General features: G+C 46.9%; 1 pseudogene; it reads right to left on the bottom strand.

The window, feature by feature from the left end:
- Positions 1–276: 276 nt before the first annotated feature.
- Positions 277–7196, bottom strand: LOC122129821 (annotated as a pseudogene).
- Positions 7197–8061: the final 865 nt, after the last annotated feature.

Raw genomic sequence — 8061 nt, 5'->3', positions numbered from 1 at the left:
ATTTCAGACCCATTCCCAACCCGGAACCTCAGATAAAACTCATCAAACACATATTCACATTTCTAAAAGTGCCCCCCCCCGCCCCACTGACCTGAGGCTTCCATGTGTCTCTTCAGAGGAGGGGGGGGGGCAGCCTAATCATTCTGCCATTACACATGCACACACACACACACACACACACACACACACACACACACACACACATTCACGCACGACCACGTGTGCACACACACACACACACACTCATACATGCACATGCTTGACCACGTGCACACACACACACACAGGAAGGAAGTCCTCTTAACCCTTTTTATCCTCCTCCTCAGCCTCCCATCCAACTTGACCCTTGACCCCGACCCCTGACCTGTCACACTACATCCATGCCCAGCCCCCTCGCCACGGCCGCCAGCGCCCTCACGGCTCCCGATTGATTGCTGCTGGACTCCTCCCCCTGTTCGTCTTCCTCCTGCAGAGAGTCAGGCTCCTCCCCCACCTGCGACACCGTGCTCAGCACACAGTACACAGGCCCCGCCTCCTGTGAGAGGGGCGAGGAGGCGTGTCCTTCTGAGAGCTCAGACGGGGAGGGGACGGGCGAGGAGGAGGGGGAGGAGGAGGAGGAGGCAGACGAGGGGGAGGGGTGAGGGGAGGGCTCCAGGGCGGGGCGTTTGGACTTGCGGGGGGCTCCAGGGGGGTGCGTTTCTTGGCCATGTTCTTCATGATCTCCTGCGTGACCTCCACCGTCTCATAGCGCACCATGTTCAGACGCATGTAGCCATCCTCGTCTTTCTTATACCTGCAAACAAACCAGTTACACACGTTACGCACAGTACACACGTTACGCACAGTACACACGTTACGCACAGTACACACGTTACGCACAGTACACACGTTACGCACAGTACACACGTTACGCACAGTACACACGTTACGCACAGTACACACGTTACACACAGTACACACGTTACGCACAGTACACACGTTACACACAGTACACACCGCAGCAGCTCCACATAGACGCTGGTTTAGGAGGAGTACGGGGTGAGAGGAGGAGGAGTACTGGGTGAGAGGAGGAGGAGTACTGGGTGAGAGGTGTGTGTGTGTGTGTGTGTCTCCCAAGGACCATGAGATTTACTCAGGTTCAAATTCATCTGTTAAAGGGGGACTGTGAGGGGGGAACCCCTCTCTTCCTCTATGTGTCCAGGTGGCCTGAGCTGTCCATCAGTGGCGGTGTACAGCTGTGATTGGTTGAATGCGGGGTGTAGCCCCTCCCACCTGAAGCGTGCGTGTCCAGAGGGCCACTTGAGCTGGTGTTTGTTGCGCAGGTGGAGGGTGAGGGTGTAGCACCAGGAGAACGTCTTATCACACAGGTGGCACTTATACCGGGGAGCCATGGAGCCCTGGGGGAGACACACACACACACACACACACACACACACACACACACACACACACACACACACAGACACAGACACACACACACACACACACAAACACACAGACACACACACATAGTAGGATGTCACTGAAGGATAGGAACAAGTATATATGTGTCTAGTGTTTTTTGTGTGTGTGTGTGTGTGTGTTTGATGTTCAAATCCACTGGAATATGTTGATGTAATGTAGATGCAAAGGAGAGTGTAATTGAATTGTTATAACACAAATTTCAGAAAATTCACTATCCACAATGTCAAAACAGCCCTCTGTGCTGCTGTGTGTGTGTGTGTGTGTGTGTGTGTGTGTGTGTGTGTGTGTGTGTGACAGACCTCGTGGACTCTCCTGTAGTGTTGCCGCATGGTGTCAGACATGCGTGAGGAGTAACTGCAGCCCTCGACGCTGCAGTGGTACGCTGCTCCCTCGTTGTGGGTCTCCATGTGCTTCCGCAGGTCATGCAGGTTCTTAAAGCTGCAGGGGAACAGGAAACACAATCACATCAACAGGAAACACAATCACATCAACAGGAAACATAATCACATCAACAGGAAACACAATCACATCAACAGGAAACACAATCACATCAACAGGAAACACAATCACAAGACCACGAATGTCTCAGGAGAGTCAACTAGTTCATTTTACAAATAAAATAAATTATTATTATTATTTTAGTGGTGTATTCTATGTTTGTGGGAGGAATCGATGTGTGTGTGTGTGTGTGTGTGTGTGTGTGTGTGTGTGTGTGTGTGTGTGTGTGGTGTGTGTGTGTGTGTGTGTGTGTGTGTGTGTGTACATGTGTGATATGAGGCAGGTACCAGCTCTCGCAGAAGTCACATGGGAAAGGCCGTTCATCACAGTGACGGAACTTGATGTGGATCTTCAGCGTGGCAAGAGACGTACAGGTCATGTCACACAGAGGGCACTTTATATGGTTCACTGGGACAGAGACACACACACACACACATTTTATATAATTTATTGTGAAAAACACATGCACGTTTTATGCATTTCACAGACACAGACACACACACACACACACACACACACACACACACACACACTCCGTGTCTCACTAACCGTGCTGGCGCACATGGTCTCTCAGCAGCCTCTCGTTGGCAAAGCCTTTATCACAGTGACCACATATCAATGACTCTGAGGGGAAACACACACACACACACATCTCTATTACCTAACATTATTACAACACATGATCACCACACACTAGCGTTGGATGTGGAGTGCATTTGTGTATGTGTGTGATGTGGGAGACCGCGTGTGTGTGAGAGTTGGAGTATGTAATATAGGAGAGTGAATGTGTGTGTGTGTGTGTGTGCGTGTGTCTCACCGTCGGGCTGGGCCTGGCGTTGGATGTGGTCGAAGAACTTGGTGTTGCTGGAGAACATTCCCCCGCAGGTGGGGCAGGCCACGATGCCGCTCCTGGGTGTGGCTCCGCAGGTGCTCCCGCCAGCCGGTACTTTATCTTGAAGAAGGCCTCGCAGCCTAGCAACAGCCAATGGGGCGAGAGCACAAGCATCCATCCACTCAGTCACGCAGCATGGCAAGCATCCACAACACTTTCAACTGTCTGGGCTTGTCTGGGTGCTAAACACACATCTGTCTGGGCTTGTCTGGTTGCTAACACACACATCTGTCTGGGCTTGTCTGGTTGCTAACACACACATCTGTCTGGGCTTGTCTGGTTGCTAACACACACATCTGTCTGGGCTAGTCTGGGAAAGAGAGGAGAGGGGGAGAGAGGGGAGGGGAGGAGAGGAGAGGAGAGGAGAGGGGAGGAGAGGGGGAGAGAGGAGAGGAGAAGAGAAGAGAGGAGAGGAGAGGAGAGGAGAAGGGAGGAGAGGAGGAGAGAGAAAGGAGAGGAGAGGGGAGGAGAGGGGGAGAGAGGAGAGGAGAAGAGAAGAGAGGAGAGGAGAGGGGAGGAGAGGGGGAGAGACAAAAGGAGAGGAGAGGAGTGGAGGGGAGGAGGCGAGAGGACAGCGCACCTTTCCAGCTGCAGAAGAGCGCCTGCTGGTGGTCAGGTAGGGGCTGCAGCTCTGTGCAGTGGGCGTGCATGTCCACGTGGCGGTAGAACCACTCAGGGTTGTTAAACGTGCTCTGTCAACAATAACAACAACACCAACAGGAAACATCTTTAAAACAAAACACCACAAACAAACACAGCATCAGTGACACAGACTGCATGTGTGTGTGGTTCTCACATCACAGTGTGTGTGAGTGTGTGTTTGTGGTTCTCACATCACAGTGTGTGTATGTGTGTGTATGGTATTCACGTCACAGTGAAACTTAATGTTTCAGTAACAATCTTTGTAATAACAAATATAAGGCAGCCTATATAATGTACAGCTAGGTTGACTAAAGAGTGACAGCATCCCCAAATCAGGTTGACTGTTCCCACGATGCCCACCCGTCTGCCAGAGAAAGGGCTTTACAGACATTACACCAGCTCATGTTACACCAGGCTATTATTATTATTATTATTATTATTATTAATTGTTCTAACTGTCCTGCTCAGCACCCCTACACATGAAACTACAGGACTAAACTGGGGACATAAAGCTGAAGAAACAAACTCACATTTGTCAAGCGTTCTAAGATGACAATGACTACAGAGATGCCCTGTATAGGCCTACTGTTGCTGGCTAGGTCGCTGTGAAACCAGATTTCTTCCATAACCTGCAAATTACTAGGGGTGGGAATCTCTTGGCACCTCACGATTCGATTCGATTCCGATTCAGAGGTCAACGATTCGATTCTAAACCGATTCTCGATTCTAAACCGATTATCGATTCTAAACCGATAAAACGATTATCGATGCATCTCGATTTTTAAAACATTTGAGTTTGCTACTCAGAGTCTCAAATCACTTCCTACTTTGTGTTTGATAATTAAAGAAAATCAACAGATCTATTATTTTATTAGAGAAAAAGTGTGTCCTTGTCACAATTATGACTTTCTATGAACAATGCAATAATCGATGCAGCTTGCATTTCAACACAAAATGAATGTGTAAAAAAAAAAAAAAAATATTAATTTTTTTTTAATTTATTTTATTTGATAAAAAAATCGATTATGAACTTTTCTGAATCGAGACAGAATCGTTCTAGAGAGAATCGAGAGAAATCGAAAAATCGATTTTTTTCCCCACCCCTACAAATTACAGCCCACAACCACACGAGAGAATTACCAAAGCAATGGCCCTATGAGACGAGATAAACCCTCTAAACGGTGTATTTGTTTGGGAAAACATAACTGCCCTATGAGACGAGATAAACCCTCTAAACGGTGTATTTGTTTGGGAAAACATAACTGCCCTATGAGACGAGATAAACCCTCTAAATTGTGTATTTGTTTGGGCAAACATAACTGCCCTATGAGACGAGATAAACCCTCTAAATTGTGTATTTGTTTGGGAAAACTAACATAACTGCCCTATGAGACGAGATGAACCCTCTAAACGGTGTATTTGTTTGGGCAAACATAACTGCCCTATGAGACGAGTTAAACCCTCTAAATTGTGTATTTGTTTGGGAAAACTAACATAACTGCCCTATGAGACGAGATGAACCCTCTAAACGGTGTATTTGTTTGGGCAAACACACACACATCTCCCAAGTGAAGAGAACGAGCCACTTACCGTCCCGCGTCTATCAGGCTATCAAACAGACCCAGAGGGCCACTAATGCCCCCACTGGAACACCCCCTCCTGGCGGAAACACACCTGTTGCATCAGCTATTCCCCATGATGTGTGTCTGAAACACACCTGTTGCATCAGCTATTCCCCATTATGGGTGTCTGACCATCTAAAAGGGATGTTCTGTTCATTGCCACTAATGTGGGTATGGGGAAGACTTCCAAGGCTGGAGCTCAGGCTGAAGCTTCATGGGGAATGAAACGTGATCGGAAGAATGAAACGTGATCGGATCAAATCCATTTCCTCCCTACTCTGTCTAATGGAAGTAGGAAGCAGTCCGATTTTGTGACGTGCATTACTCCATACAAGAAGACAATAACAATAAGATACAGTTCCACTGTTGATTTATCTACTTCGATTAAAACACAAATGTCCTTTTTACCAGGCAAACAAACGGTAATTACCGGCTAACAGAAACCCTGTTGTGTGTGGAACTCACATTGCAGCCAATGGTGTGTGTGTGTGTGTGTGTGTGTGTGTGGTATTCACATTGCAGTGTGGAGTGTGTGTGCGCGCGCGCGTGCGTGCGTGCGTGCGTGTGTGTGCAATACCCACATCACAGTGCTCCCACTCGCACACGAAGGCCTCTCCCAGCTCGGTGATGAGGTTGCTGCTGTTGAGCTCCTGGCCGCAGCTGGGCAGCTCGGGGTGGGCCTGCAGCTGCTGACCGCCCACCACCTTCAGCTTGGCGTGGAAGACGTGGAAGTGCGAGTGCACTGCCAGCTCCTTAGGACTGCCCATGGCCAGGAACTCACAGCCGCGCCACAGGCAGGGGTAGTCGTCTGCACACACACATACACACACATACACACACACACACACACACACATACATAAACCATAAGAGGCCCCGTCACCTGAGCACAAACGGCTGGTCTGGACGGGAAGCAGCAGCCCCTGACTATTTTGGTGCAGCAGGAGTTAGTGAGATATCGCTGTTTTGGTTCCAGTTAGGGAAGGTGGCAGTAATGCACCTAAAGTTGTTTGTCACCCACAATAACGGCACTGAATGGTGTGCTACATCACAGACCGGAAGAAGAGAAAGCTAATCCACTGACTGTACAAACAGTAATGTTCTACAGTTTCTTTACCATTATTTAGGTTAAAAGTCGCAGGTGTATCCATGTCGTCATACCCTTATAATAACATCTACAATCCTGTCAGTGGCGAAACAAGCGGCTTAACTTTTGACCATGCTGGCTTGCCTCGTAGGATGCCATTGTATGGCTGTTTTTTGCGGTTGCCGGTTTAAGTGATCTAACTAAATTACTGGACCGATTTCGATTGTTAATTGTTCTCAGTAAAAAAATTAGGAGGCCAAGAAGAATCTAAATTTAGGAAACCAGCTTGAAAAATCCCAAAGCTGCCCTTTAAAACAACGAACGGGAGAAGAAGAGGGAGTTCCTCCCGGGCGCTGATGAAACGTGTGGCGCTGTGAGATTGGATGCTACTGTTCGAACAGGAAAAACGTGCAAAGCCAGACTACTACAGCGTGGCAAAAAGTTCTGTGTGGAACTCCTTTAAAAAATAAACGAAAATAAGGTGCAGTCAGCAACTAAAGTATAGGATAGAGTGTCTCTTCTTACCGAGGTCCTCCATGGCATCTCCCTCTCCCAGGTGATCCTTCAGGTGCTGGGACATGTGTTCGCTCAGGTCCTCCATCCTGGTGCCCTTGTAAGAGCAGGACCCCCACTCACACGCCACCACTATCGTGGACAGATCTTTTTTCCTGAGCTGCTCTTTACGTTTAGCCATCGTGACCTGAACACCCCAAACAAACAAACAATTTAGACTTCAATACTGTGCAAACAAATGCAGCGCCTCAGAGAACTGACTTTATCGACAACAACTGTAAAGGTCTAAGTTTTACTACATTCCATCATCACAAAGTCAAACTGTCGAACAGCTATCCAACTCCTCTAACGAATGGTTTGGACATGTCTGATGATAAAGCCTAGCCTGTAGATAGTAAACTAATGACAGCTTCTTAGCAAACGTAAGAGTAACTTGAGCTGTTGACAAACGGTAAGGTGAAGGCTCCCATCATAAATTCACCGGTGTTTTACCTATTCATCAGAAGATATATTCAACAACACATCTCTAAAAACGAATTCAACATCTACACATATATGATACGTATACTAAACAGAAATGTAGTATGCGTTGAACAAGTTAATTATTTTTAGGAGGAGTAACGTTACTTACTCTACCGAACTACCAACCATAACAGCTACGTGTACCCAGCGACAATGCCGCCGTTTGTCATTTTTTCAAAATAAAAGTTTACAGTTTGTCATCAGTTTTTAATTATAACAACGATAAAAAAGCGGAGTTAACTGCATGTCTCTAAACGTAGACGTTATAAAATAAAATCCAAGGCTGGAAAAAAGATTGCCTTTTTAAATTCAATAGAAACACAGTGTTGTTCAAGCTGAAAAGGTCAAAAATGTTACCGTACAGGAGAAAAAGGTGTTTGAACATCTCCATGAGTCTCTCCACCTGCTTGAGACTGGGAGTTAAAAGGTAGGCCTTTAAGAAAATATATACATAATGAGGACTGAATAACCTTTTGTAGGTACCCAGGGGATATGAAGCCCCACTGAGTCACATACAGTAGGCCTAGCAGTCTTCGCCTACAGACACACAGTTAGACCTCCTGTGTCTTCTGGATAAAGTTGTGAAGTCCAGGAGTAATCACCGTGTGTTTGCTTCTCTTTGATACCACTTGTGGTTCTGTATCCGAGGAGTGTTGGATGGCATAATTGTTCAGCAGATGCCACTGTTTTAAAATAGTCTAAATATTGCACATATGTATTTCTGTGTCTGTGTGTGTTAACAATATTGCATATCCATATGTATTTTAAATAGGTCACATAATATCACAATTTATGCAGTCATTTATGGAGTGTGTAAATGTG

Source organism: Clupea harengus, unplaced genomic scaffold (assembly GCF_900700415.2).
Source record: "Clupea harengus unplaced genomic scaffold, Ch_v2.0.2, whole genome shotgun sequence".
Lineage (NCBI taxonomy): Eukaryota > Metazoa > Chordata > Actinopteri > Clupeiformes > Clupeidae > Clupea > Clupea harengus.
Note: the sequence above shows the minus strand (reverse complement) of the source record. Positions and strands in the feature narration are given on the sequence as shown.